The 14268-nt window shown below is 43.9% G+C and overlaps 1 protein-coding gene across 2 annotated transcripts in view; it reads left to right on the forward strand.

Annotated features, from left to right (window-relative positions):
• Positions 1 to 14268, forward strand: part of LOC115085259 (neuronal vesicle trafficking-associated protein 1) — a 92052-nt gene that overhangs the window by 45165 nt on the left and 32619 nt on the right. The gene's annotated exons all lie outside the window — the stretch shown is intronic.

Here is a 14268-nt window from a genome sequence, read left to right on the forward strand (position 1 = left end):
TACCCAAACATTAGATAAATGACAAGCTACTATTGCTTATTAATTACCGTAATAGCAGTTTATGGATTTTTCCTCTAGGAACTTATCCAAACCTTTTTTAAACTCAGTTACACTAACTGCTGTAGCATTTGTATAAAGACATTTCAAAGAATGTTTATTCTTTGTATTACCAGCCTGCTTATCAGTCGACAGGGGTAATTTGGAATCTTTCTGCTCTTTACCTAAAGGCACCTAGTCTACCTTAGCATTTATTACAACCTCTCTACTGGGATGCCCTAATTTCCCTGTACTGTTAATATTTTTCAAAAATACATTATTCTGAACTATCGGCTTTCCCCCTTCATCTAGTTTAAAAGCTGCACTATCTCCTTTTAATTGGCTAGGGCCAGCAGCCTGGTTCCATTCTGGTTAAGGTGGAGCCCATCCTTTCAAAAAAGGCCCCCTCTAACCCCCAAATGATGCCCACTTCCTAACAAATCTAAAACCCTCTTCTCTGCACCATTGTCTCATCCATGCATTGAGACTCTGGAGCTCTGCCTGCCTCTGGGGTCCTGCATGTGGAATGGGGAACATTTCTGAGAATGCTACTCTGGAGGTTCTGGATTTCAACTTTTTACCTAAAATTCTAAATTTGGCTTCCAGAACCTCCCTCTTGCTGTTTCCTATGTAAATGGTACCCACAGGTACCAAGACAGCTGGCTCCTCCCTAGCACTATCTAAATCCTATCTGTGTAATGTGTGAGGTCTGCCACCTTTGCACCAGGCACACAAGTTACCAAATGATCCTCATGTTCACCAGCCAACCAGCTATCTACCTTCCTAATAATTGAATCACCAACTACAACAGTTGATGACCATCCTAACCCTTCCTTCCTAGGCTCATGCCCCTTGAGACATAGCCTTGATGTGAGAGGATACTACAATTTGAGGGCAGGTCCTAGCTGCAGTGGCTGCCTGCGTGGAGGTGGGTCTGTTCTACTATGTCCCTGAAGGTCTCCTCTATACACCTCTCTGTCTCAGGTCTACAACTCTATCCTCCAGAGTTTGGATTTGTTCTCTGAGGGCTAGGAGCTCTTTGTATCTTGTTTTTCTGTTGAAACATACATGCTAGTGTTCATCTTATGAAGTTGGTGTCCCTCTTGTGGAGTTAGTATTCATATTTGGTTGCATATAGTGGTAAAAACATCTGATATCTCCTACACCTCCTTCCTCAATATATTGCCCAGTTATTAAAAAACTAAATCCCTCTTCCCCCAGCACCATTGTCTCATCCATGTATTGAAACTCTGGAGTTCTGCCTACCATTGCAGACCTCCATGTGGATTGCAGAGCTCCAGAATTAGTAGAAAACGAATCCCTAGAGGCAGGCAGAGCTTTGTAGTTAGTAGAAATCTAAAAAGGAATCATTACAAGGGTTAAAAGTCTGCATGAGGCATGGGCAGTGTTTAAAAACATCTTTTTGGAAGCCCAGAGAGAATGTATTCCTCAAATTAAGAAAGGTCAAAAGAAGAACAAATACTTGTCAGCATGTGAAATAGGCTATCAAAGCCAAAAAGGAATATTTTAAAAAAGAAAAAAAGGAAAGCAGTCCCTAATGAGGAAAATAGGAAAGTACATAAGCAAATAAGTTGTAAAACACTAATCAAGCAGGTCAACAGAGAATTTGAGGAGAAACTTTCCAAAAAGACAAAAGCTAATAATAAAAATCTTTTCCAATTTATGAGAAAAAAATCTTGCAAAGGAATCAGCTGGGCCAATAGATGACTGGAGTGGGGGGGAGAACAAGTAAATGGGGTGCTCATGAAAGATACGGCCATAGCAGAAAAATTAAATTCATTATTTGCTTTAGTCTTTACTTAGGATGATGGGGGATATACCCCACACCTGAACCACTTTTCCTGGGTGATGACTAAGAGAACTGAAACATATTGGCAATGCTCGAGTTCTAATCTCTGCACCCCCCTTCCAAGTTCGCAATCACCCTGTTCAATGTATTTCTCTCTATTGTTTTAAGTTACATGTAAACCGATATGATGTTACGACGAATACGGTTTAAAAGAAATATTAAATAAATAAATGAACCCAAAAAAGGTTCTAGAGCAAAGTAAAGATATTCTAGAGCAAATTGACATATTAAGTAATAGCAAATCAACAAGACCTATTGGTTTTCACACTAATGGGTAGATTTAAAATCTACCCATTAGTGCGCCCATAAATGCATATATCTCACCGCGCGCAAAGATACATGCTATTTTATAAAGTATACATGCAGGTGCATATGTTTGCAGCTTTACGCATGTTTGGGGGGGGGGGAAGGGAGGGAGGGAGGGAGAGACTGACTCTTATGAGGTTCAGTCTGATACTCTATATATGGACCATTGTAAGGGGCACTTTGATTCGGGGTGAGTTTTCAAGAGATAGGTTGGGGTTGGGGGGAGTGTTGTTACAGATACATTTCAGAGGTATTCATTATAACTCCTTTTCATCACTTATAAGGTCTAAAATTCTTTAATGATGTCAATTTTACAATGAATACCTCTGAATATGTCTGTAACAACACCCCACCAACTCTACCCCACCTTCCAAAAACTCACCACAAATCAAAGTGCCCCCTTACAATGGTCCATATATAGAGTAGGGATGTGCTAATTCGTCCTGGTTCGGGGACCCCAAAACCCAAACACATTTTTTCTGAAATTTCGGGATGGTTTCGGGTTAGTGCATGAAATTTGGGTTCCACCGAATTACAAAGGCCCAAACCACGGGAAATACGATATTTCCTCTGGCGGGCCGAAAACAAAGCCCGAACTGAAAGGTCCGGTCTTTGCACATCCCTAATGTAGAGTATCAGACTGAGCCTCAAAGTCTCTCTCTCTCTGGAATCCTACGCCTACTGAGGAGCTATAGCAAAGTGACGTGTGTATGTTATATGCGCTGGCTGAAGAAAATTAGAGGCTCTGTGCATCAGTGCTGGCCCCTTTTCTGCCTCCTTTTTCTGAGCGCGCGTACATTCATATATGTGCGCCCTTCCTGGCTATTTAAAATTCACGTAGGTTCCGCGTGGCCCACGTACATGTGGATGTTACGATTTTTGCATGTGCAAGGCTTTCAAAATGTACATCTATGGTTCTACAGTTATTCAAATATGAAATTGCAAGCCACCTACTGATAATCTGCACTCGATCATTTAAAAGTCACAATACCTGAAAATTATAATAGCAATTTTCAGAAAAGGCTCCGGGAGTGATCTGAGTAACTACAGACTTGTGAGCCTGTTGTCTGTTGTCAGTAAAATGGTAGAAGCTGAGTTAAGAACACATGGAGAAACATGGCTTAATGAGGAAGAGCCAGCACGGATTTAGCAAAGGACATTGTGCTTTACTAATCTATTAGTATTCTTTGAAGGTGTATAATGCTTGTGGATAATGATGAGCCAACTGGTATAGCATTTTGGGATTTACAGAAGGCATTTGACAAAAGTCCCGCCTGAGAGACTGCTCAGAAATCCAAAATGTCATAGTATAAGAGGTATTTTCTTACTGTCAACCAGTAATGGGTTAAAAGAGGAAAGAGAGTTGGACGAAGAGGTCCCTTTTCCCCAAGGATCTGTCCTTGGATTGGTATTATTTAACTGACCTAGAAAAGGGAGTGACAAGTGAAGTGTTCATATTTGCAGATGATGCAAATGTATTCAGAGTAGCTAGATCACAGACAGACTGTGAGGAACTGCAGAAGGACCTTTCAAGGCTGGGAAACTGGGCATCTAAATGGCAGATGAAATTGAACATGGACAAGTGCAAAGTCACGCATATAGGGAAAAATAATCCCAACTATAGGTATGCAGTGCTGGGTATCACATTAAGTATGATGTTTGAAAGATTGTATGTGTATCAATGGGCTTTTGAAAATTGTTACTTTAACACACATAAACACTTTTGAAAACTCACTCCTATGAGTAACCACCCGGGAAAAGGATCTTGGAATCATTGTGGACAGTACATTGAAATCCTCAGTTCAGTGTGTGGTTGCAGTCAAAAATTCAAACAATGAATGGAATTATTTGGAAAGGAATAAAGAATAAAAACGGAGAACATCATATCCCTGTTGAGACCATATCTTCAGTATTGTGTGCAGGTCTGGCCATCCCCTCTCCAAAATACATATAGTGGAATTGAAAAAAAAAAAAGAGAAGGCAACAAAAACAGTGAAGGGCTAGAATAGCTCCCTTATGAAGAAAGGCTAAACAGGTAGGGCTCTTCTGCCTGGAGACAAGATTGAGAGGAGATACGATAGAGGTTTGTAAAATCATGAATAGGGTGGAATAGGTAAATAGGGAATGGTTATTTACCCTTCCAAATAATCGGGCCGATTCAATACGGTGCGCACCGTTAGCCCCCATTTGGCCGCGCATTTTCAACGCGCTATTTTTACCCCTTATACAGTAAGGGGCAATAACGCGTGGAAAACGTGCGGCCAACCCCCCTGAAACTAATAGCGCCCGCAACATGCAAATGCATGTTGATGGGCCTTTTAGTTATTCCCGCGTGATACAGAAAGTAAAATGTGCAGCCAAGCCGCACATTTTACTTTCAGAAATTAACGCCTGCCCAGAGGCAGGCGTTAATTTCGGTCGGGCACCGGGAAAGGGTAAAGAAAAGCAGAAAATTAAAAAAAAAAAAAAATAATGTAAAATCTGCCCACGGGTTGGAAGACAGACGCTCAATTTTGCCGGCGTCCGTTTTCCGAACCCGTGGCTGTCAGCGGGTTCGAGAACAGATGCTGGTAAAATTTAGCGTTGACTGTCAAACCCGCTGACAAGCCGCTGCTTCTGTCAATAAGAGGCGCTAGGGATGCGCTAGTGTCCCTAGCGTCTCCTTATTATTGCGGGCCCTCATTTAAATACTCGATCGCGCGCCCAGGAGAGTGGCCTGGGCGCGTGTCGGGAGAGCGAGCGCTTGCCTCGGAGCGCTGGCTCTCCCGCGGTTTTTACTGTATCGGCCCGAATACTAGGACCAGGGGACATTCCTTGAAGCTGACAAGGAACAGATTTAAACAAAATTAGAGTATTTTTTCACTCACTGCACAATCAAGCTGTGGAATTTGTCACTGGAGGATGTCGTCATGGAAACTAGCATAGTGGGTTTTAAAACGGGTTTGTTTTAAGTTCCATAAAGTTATTAATTGGGTGACTTTGAGAAACCCACCACTTAATCTTGGGTGTAAGCAACAGGAAATTGGATCCACTTTTTGGGATTGGCCACTGTCAGAAACAGGATGCTGGGCTCAGTGGAGCTTTGGTCTGACTCAGCTTGGCATTTCTTATGCTCTGTATATGTGCTCCGCTCCCAGGTTGGATACTTCCATAGTTACTGTAATTTGGGAAGGTGGAATTTCTCCCTGGACTAGCCAGCAGGATAAAGAGGCCCTGAGATATTGAGTGATTTTGATGCTGACTCGAAGATCATGTGTGGCCTGAATCTACTGAAATCTTAAGACCGAATTTTCAAACAGCCCCGCGCATAAAAATCGGCATTTTCAAAAGGGCCCGGCCATGCGCGTAAGTGCCGGGCCATGAAAAAGGGACAGGCTGGGGTAGGATGGAGGCTGTCCCAGGGAAGCGTGCGCCAGCAGCTGACCGGCATGCGTATCTTACTTCTGCTCATCAGAACAGGTAAGTTACAAAACAGAATAAAGAAGGGCTAGTTAGGCTAGATTTAGGGTCGGGGTGGAGAGGGGAAAGGGAAGGAAGGTTAGGCAGGGGGTTAGGGAAGTTCCCTCCCAGTCCTCTCCTTAATTGGAGCGGACTGAGAGGGACCTGAGGGAGGCCCGATTGCGTCGTCACACATAATGCAAAATTCGGCCCCCCCGCCCAGCGCACGCCGCAACCAGCGCACGCCTGTTATAAAATTGGCGCGTCCATGTGCGCGCTCGCGCATGTTTGAAAATCTACCCCTTAGTCTGAGAGTGAGCCCTGGGCTGTTGATGCAATAAGGTGCAATATGTTCCATCTGTCCTATTATGATATCTGCTCTTTTTTACTCTTTCCACCATGGGCATTAAACTGGTTATCCTTTCTTCTAGAAGGAAGTCTTTTGCCGGAGTCATGTTTAGCAGAGCTCTTATGAGCTCCCGTTTAGATGATAGGCATATTTGGGATTTTGGGTAGTTTATAATGCACCCTAGCACCTTTAACACTCAGATGATTTAGTTCATTGATTCTCTGGTACCTCCTTGAGATGTGCTCTTGAGTAACTGATTATCCAGATAGGGAACACATGTATTGCCTATATTCAAAATTACGAAGCCACTGCTGCTAAACATTTTGTATATATGTGTGGGGCTGACACAAGACTGAAAACAGCAGTACGCTATATTGGATGTGGGGGTTTCCTGTTACAAATCTGAGGTATTTCCTGTGACCTAGAAATATCTTTATGTGAATGTAGGCATCCTTTAAATCCAAAACACATAAGAATATAAGAAATGCCATGCTGGGTCAGACCAAAGTCCTCTGAGCCCAGCATCCTGTCCTTGATAGTGGCCAGTGTGGATCACAAGTAACTTAGACTGTAGGCCCTCTAGGGAAATAAGTACAGTACCTGATGGTAATCTTTCAATTGCTGAAAAGCAGAATATAAATCTAAATAAATACTGACAGATTCCATAAAGTAGATTTCTTCTTATTCACTCACTTTCAGAAATAGTAATGACTTTCCTTAGTCTACCTGGCTAATGTTTGATGGAGTTTTCCTACAGGAATTTATCCTAACCTATTTAAACCCCATTCTGCTTGCTGTCTTGACTGTGCTCTCTGGCAGCAGATTGTACAGCTTGAATGCGCCTTAAATGGAAAAGCACTTTCTATGATTTGTTTTAAATTTGCCAGTTGTTAGTTTCATGGAGTGAACCCTTGTTTTAGTATTATTTGAAAGGCTATATAACCATTCTTTGTTTACCCGTTCTGTCCCAGTCACAATTTTATAAACTTCTTTCATGTCCTCGGCTATCTCTTTTCCAAGTTGAAGAGCCAAAACCTGTGTAGCCTTTCTTCATAGGGGAGTTGTTACATTTCCTTTATCATTTTTTGTCACCCTCTTCTGCACCTTTTCTAGTTCCACAATGTCTTTTTTTTTTTTTTTGATGGGTAACCGGAACTGCACACACAGTACTCAAGGTATGATCGCAACATTAATCAATACAAAGGCAATATATTTTATGTTTTATTCGCCATTGCTTTTTGGATCATTCCTACTTTTTTTTTTTTAATCGCTGGCACACAGAGAGCTGAGGATTTTAATGCATTGTCCACAAGGACCCCAAGGTCCTTTTCTTGAGTGGTGACTCCTAATATGGAACCCAGGATTGTGTATCTACTAGTTGGGACTATTTTTCCTTAAGTGCACCTCTTTACATTTTTCCATGTTTGATTGCGTCTGCCATTCAGTTGCCCGGTCTCCTAGTCTCACAAGGTCCTTCTGCAGGCCCACACAATCCACCATTGTTCTAACAACTTTGGATAATTTTGTGCTATCTGAAAATTTGATCAGCTGACTTGTTCTCTTTTTTCAGGAGTCATCTGTCTGCAGGTGTTACTAAAGTCATTGTGACTTGCATCCAGACACACCACACAGACTATGTAAGGGTTAGTCACTGACATTGCAGGTCTGTACTGGGGGCATTACTGGTCCACTTCATTGTCTGGGACATCAGGCAAAATGTAGTTAGGAAAAATCAAACAACTTACATGAAGAAAACAAAAGGCTGCCTTAAGTTTGACAGGATTAAAACAGAGAAGAAACCCCTTGTGAGGGAAACTGACAAAACCAGTATCTTGTGTTTTAATAGGTGACCATCATATAGTGTTGTGCCAGGCTGTAGGGGGCGCCCAGGGGCAGGGTATCTTATACTGCCCAGGCAAGAAAGGGACCAGCGGCCACAGGGGGAGCCCATCCTGCCCAGCGGCAAAAAAAAAAGGAGAGGCCCACGTCTGCTGGGGGAGCTCATCCCGCACAGTGGCAGAAGAGGAGGAGGTTCACGTCTGCTGGGGGAGCCTTCGACCTGATTTCATGCCCATTGATTGTTATAATCATGGGCCACCATAGAAATAGTCTTTCAGTGGAATTCAATGCACCAGCACCTTAATTATCCACAATATATATTTTTAAGAATTTTTGACATGCATTTAAAACGGAACTTATCTTCAGATTTGAAGAATCAACAGGTCCACTCGACACTGTAACTGAGTTTGAATCCAGCCGCACTGTTCTTTTTAATACTGAACAGCTAAGTGAAAATACAGCAATGGAATCGAAACACTGATTCAGTCTCGGATGGGCCTTCTGTTGATTCATCCAATCTTTCTCTTCTCTCTGTCACACACAAGCTTTCTCTCCCTCACACATGATCTCAATCACACAAATACATGCTATGTCTTTCATACACAAAGGATCTCAATAACACACATACATGCTGTGTCTTTCTCTCACACATAGACACGGGGTGGATTTTAAAAGGGTTACACGCGAATATTACACTTGTAACCCCGAAAACCCGCTCCTGTGCGCGCTGAGCCTATTTTGTATAGGCCTGGTGACGCGCGCAAGCCCCGGGATGCATGTAAGTCCCGGGGCTTGAAAAAATGGGCGGGGCATGGGCAGAGGTCTCTCCACTGCCGCTGCGCTTGGCTGGCACGCACAACCTAAGCCTGCCCAGAGGCAGGCGTAAATAAAAAAAAATAAAGGTAAGGGGGGATTTAGGTAGGGCTGGGGGGTGGGTTAGATAGGGGAAGGGAGGGGAAGGTGGGGGAACGGGGAAAGCCATCGGGGCTCCCCTAGGGCTCGGTGCGCGCAAGATGCACAAGTGTGCACCCCCTTGCACGCGCCAACCCCAGATTTCACAACATGTGCGTGGCTGTTGGAGATAGGATGCTGGGTTTGATGGACCATTGGTCTGACCCAGCATGGCACTTCTTATATTCTTACTACCTTTCATTTCCTTGTTGTTTATAATGTTGACAATGACAAATATTATGATTGCTGATATCCATGTGGTGTTTTTATCTGATAACGGTTTTATGCTTCTGTCAGTCCCATTATCTGGCCTCTTTCTTTTCTTCCCTGTAGGCATGGTGTTTACCACGTCCTTTGTCCTTGGCTAGGCAGGTTTGAAGAAAGGTTTATAGCTTTGATATCTTATTATAATTCATTTCTGTAGTACTACAAGGCATAAGCAGCACTATACAGAGCCACATAAGAGACAGCCTCTGCTTCTTGGAGCTTCCACTCTATTGAAGGCACATAGACAAAACAAATAGATTCTGGGAGCTTTGTGTGAGGTTTAGGAATTTGATTGAAGCTGGATACAACAAGGCCATCATGCTCAGGTAGAACAAGTTGGGTTTTTATGCAGGCTTTGAGTAGGCCACTATAACTGAACAAATGGTTTCTAGTATGTAAGGATCTATATAAGAAAACAGGCAGTGGGACTAAATAGGAAAAATTAGCATTTCAAAGACTGCTTTAATTATCTACCAATTGAGGTAAGAAGCTACAAACAGTAGGAAAAAACCCCCTTAAAATAGAGCTTTAGTCACACTGTAGCACAATTATAAAATAAATGAATCTTTCTAATATTTAAAATGGTTAGGGTCAGCGTTGATTATACATTAGAGTCAGGGCTAAGATTTAAAATGCATTCTCAAATGGTGAAAACTCAATAATTTATCTAGATAAAGCAACAAGTATCAGGTCTCTGTCTCTATCCCAGTAACAATCTATGGGAATAAAAAATGTGTGCTGCATTTCAGCATACATTTTCTTAATGCACTTGTTAAAAAAACAAAACCACAACATAGAAACATAGAAATGACGGCAGAAGAAAACCAAACGGTCCATCCAGTCTGCCCAGCAAGTTTTGCACTTTTTTTTTTTTCTCATACTTATGTTACTTTTGGCTCTTAGTAACCTTTTGGTTCTATTTCCCTTTCACCCCCACCATTAATGAGAGAGCAGTGTTGGAACTGCATCTAAGTGAAATATCTAGCCCAATTAGTTAGGGTAGCAACCGCCGCAATAAGCAAGCCTCACCCATGCCCGCCTGCCCACCCAGACTAAATAATTCAGTCCTTGTTGGTTGTTGTCTGTATATAGATCCACCTTTCTTCATTCCCCCTGCCGTTGAAGCAGAGAGCTATGCTGGATATGCATTGAAAGTGAGGTATCAGACTTTCTCTCCTGCCGTTGAAGCAGAGAGCTATGCTGGATATGCTTGAAGTATCAGACTTTCTCCCCTGCCGTTGAAGGAGAGCTATCCTAGATATGCTTGAAGTATCAGTCTTTCTCCCCTGCCATTGAAGCAGAGAGCTGTGCTGGAGATGCTTGAAGTATTAGTCTTTCTCCCCTGCTGTTGAAGCAGAGAGCTATGCTGGATATGCATTGAAAGTGAAGTATCAGGTTTATTTGGTTTGGGGTAGTAGCCACCGTAACAAGCAAGCTACTCCCCACTTTTTTGTGAATGCAAATCCTTTTTTCCACATTTCCTCTTGCCGTTGAAGCTTAGAGCAATGTTGGAGTCACATTAACCGTGTGTATGTTTATTGAATAAGGGTATTATCTCCAGGTAGTAGCCGTCATTCCCGCAAGCCACCCACTCTTCATTCACGTCCTCTATACTTTATGGATCCACAGTGTTTATCCCACGCCCCTTTGAAGTCCTTCACAGTTCTGGTCTTCACCACCATAGAGTTCAACAGGAACAAAAAAGATAATTTCCGATGTAGTAATCTAATAGTATTGCAAATGCATCAACTGCACATGAATAGTGCACGTAAATGCTCCCAAAATCTGGCTCTGCTAGTAGATCAGCTAAATTTTCAAAAAGATTTGGAAGGGTTTCTGGAGGATAGATCTTAACAATTATTAGCTAGGTAGAATTGGGGGATCACCAACTCCTGACACTTGGGAGAGAGCAACATGAAATAGATCATCCTGGTGGGGGGAGGGGGGTGCTTTATGTTAGGGATGGCATAGAGTTCAACAGGAACTAAAATGCATGGGTGGAAGTGACATCATCGGGCAAGATGGCTGCTTAGGAGAGTTGCTCCAGACCCGAATCTGAATCAGTCCTTGAAATACGCGAATCCTGAGCCCATAAAGAAAGCCCAATAGAGTGTCTCAGTAGTGACAGTAGCAGAGATGGCATCGGGGGGGGGGGGGGGGGGGAAGATCGATCTCAAACACTTTTCATATGCCAATTCGGCGGCAGTGGATGCGCTGGGGCCTGAGGAGGTAATGGTGTTGTAGCAGGAATCCCTAGAAACAGGCCAAGATCGGAGTGTGATCATGAACAAGTGCGCATGATTATGAGCAGAATTCCAGGCCTGGTTTCAGGATTTGAAAGGTGATATGGCCAGTATGAGGAAAGAGATAGGAGAAATGGTTGCAGATATCCAAAGTAAAGTGATGGATTTGGGCTTGTAGGGTAGAAGAGTCTGAAATGCGGCTGGAGGAGCAGGCTTCAGACTTAACTAAATGGCGGGAGATGTAGAAAAAGTTACTGGAAGTGAATGAAGAGCTCTCAGCCTGCATTAAAGATATATCTGTGTTTCCAGGGAGTGCCAGAAGAAGCTGAGTTTGGAGACTGCTTTAAGGTGGTGCTATAGTATCTGCACGGCAGTGCTGGGCTCAATCTGCAATACCAAGGTCATCCCAGTGATTAAATTACAGAGAGCACATAGATCATTGGGAACAATGTGAAATAACCAAGACAGGGATTGTATTGCCTGTTTTCATAGTTTTACCCTAAAGGAGAACATTGCAAATCTGGCCAGGAAAGTGAGGCCAATAGAGTGGCAAATTGAGACAGTCAAAGACCTTGCATTCTCCACAATATAGACAAAAAAAAAGAGAATATCAGGGTATTGTGGTCTTCCTGTGTAATAGGAACTTAAAATACTGATGACCATTCCCATTTGGACTGAGCTTTACAATAAGTGGTGGAATATCATGTGTGAAGACCATACAAGAGGCAGCAGAGATCCTGAGAGCAGCAGGTATGTTAGTGCTGCAAGCTGAGATGACTTCAAAAGGGCTAGAAGGTGACAAGCGACTTGACGACCCTCTGAGATAGCAGAGAGTGGGTAAAGGAGCAAGATGGCTGAGAAGCCAATCAGGCGGATCAAGTTAATCTAAAGCGGCCCCAAGCTGAGGAATATGAGACATCCAAAAGCATTGGGGGTCATCTACATGCAAACTGTTTAGTAGGGATTGCACAAGTTTTGTGCTCAGGATATGTGGAGGTGTCTTTAAGATGCGAGGGTAAATAGGTTTGGGGGGGATATAAGGTAGTAGTCTGGCAAGATGGCACTACTCCTCCTCTTGGAGGAAGTCCACACTAGAGAATGGTGGATGTGGTGTGGGAGGGGTGAAGGGAAAGGGGATATTAATGGGTAAAGGGAATGCGGCTGAGGTTCTGAAGGTTCTGGGAGAAAGGTTGGTTTTGTATGGCTGTGTGTTTGTGGGGGATGATTCTGTGAATGGATGGAGCAATGTTAGAGATTGAGGGGAGAGAGAGTGGCACTTTGTGATGGGAGATCTGAAAGTAGTATCTATAAATAGAAAAGGTTTGAACTCCCCTATAAAGAGAAGATTGTTCTTCCAAGAAATGTCCAGGCTCAAGGCCTCGCCAGTTTTCTGTCAAGAAACTCATCTTTCCAAATATAAAGAAAAGTTATTGGGGGAAAAAGGCATTTCCACAGCAGTTTCTTACTTCAGTGCCTGTGAGGAAGAAATATTGTGGGGTGGGTATTCTTTTTTCTCCAAGTCAGAGGTGGCTGATGTTCGGGCGGTTTTGTGGGACATGAGAGGTAGATATGTAGTAGTGAACGTGATGGTAAATAATGTCCTGTATACATTGATCAACTTATATGCTTCAATACAGATCAAGGGCAGTTTTTAGATAAGATCTCAGGTTTATTGGGGGGTGGGGTGGGTGGGTGGAAGGAAGGATATCTTGTTGTTGGTGGCGATTTTAATATCACTAGGTACCCTGACCTGGATAACACAGGCACTGGGATGGGGATTTTATAAGGGAACTACTTGAGTTATTGGTTCCTAGGGATCCTAAGTTGTGTTTAAGTATCATGTTGGGGGTGGGTACTGAGTCTCAACGAAGCTTGATTTTGTAGATATTGACAGCGGTCAGGTATGAGATTGCTTATTGGTGGCAGAGACCTGAGGTGCCGTCCCTGATAGAGGTCTGCTCCAGGATTGAGTTATTTTATGGGGAAACTCGCAGCTTTGAAGAATGATAAACTGGAAAAGTTTGAAAAAACTTGGGACCCTTACTTGCAATGGAAGAGCAAATGTACAGTTGTCTATAATATAAGGGGGGGGGGGTAGGGAGGATGGATTCGTAGGTCATGGGGTGATATCAAGAGATATAATATCTGATTGTTTGATATTCTAGGGGGGGATTTGTTGTGGAACTATTTTGATAGCAGGTACTAATATATATATTGGGCTTTGTTAATAGTTTTTCACATGATGTATTAAGTTAGATTTTCAGTGCCTTAGTACAGATGTAGTAATATGGTCTGATTTGTGCAACTGGCTAATGTTTTGTCACTGTTTTTGCCTGTTAATAAAAAAAAACTAACGGGCAGATTTTAAAAGCCCTGCTCGCATAAATCCGCCCGGATTTACGCGAGCAGGGCCCTCGCGCGCCTATTTTGCATAGGCTACCGGCGCACGCAGAGCCCCGGGACGCGCGTAAGTCCCAGGGTTTTTTTTGGGGGGGCGTGTCGGGAGCGTGTCGGGGGCGGGGCTGAACGACGTGGCATTTTGGGGGCGGGATGCGGCGTTTCAGGGGCGGGCCCGGGGGCGTGGTTTCGGCCCGGGGCATTCCGGGGGCATGGCCGCGCCCTCCGGAACCGCCCCCGGGTCGGGTCTCGGCGCGCCAGCAGCCCGCTGGCGCACGTGGATTTACGTCTCCCTCCGGGAGGCGTAAATCCGTGGATAAAGGTAGGGGGGGTTTAGATAGGGCCGGGGGGGGGGGGTAGGTTAGGTAGGGGAAGGGCGGGGAAGGTGAGGGGAGGGCGAAAGAAAGTTCCCTCCGAGGCCGCTCCGATTTCGGAGCGGCCTCGGAGGGAACGGAGACAGGCTGCGCGGCTTGGCGCTCGCCGGCTGCCCAAAATCGGCAGCCTTGCGCGCGCCGATCCAGGATTTTAGAAGATATGCACGGCAACGCGCGTATCTTATAAAATCCAGCGTA

The sequence above is a fragment of the Rhinatrema bivittatum genome, chromosome 1, assembly GCF_901001135.1.
Source record: "Rhinatrema bivittatum chromosome 1, aRhiBiv1.1, whole genome shotgun sequence".
NCBI lineage: Eukaryota > Metazoa > Chordata > Amphibia > Gymnophiona > Rhinatrematidae > Rhinatrema > Rhinatrema bivittatum.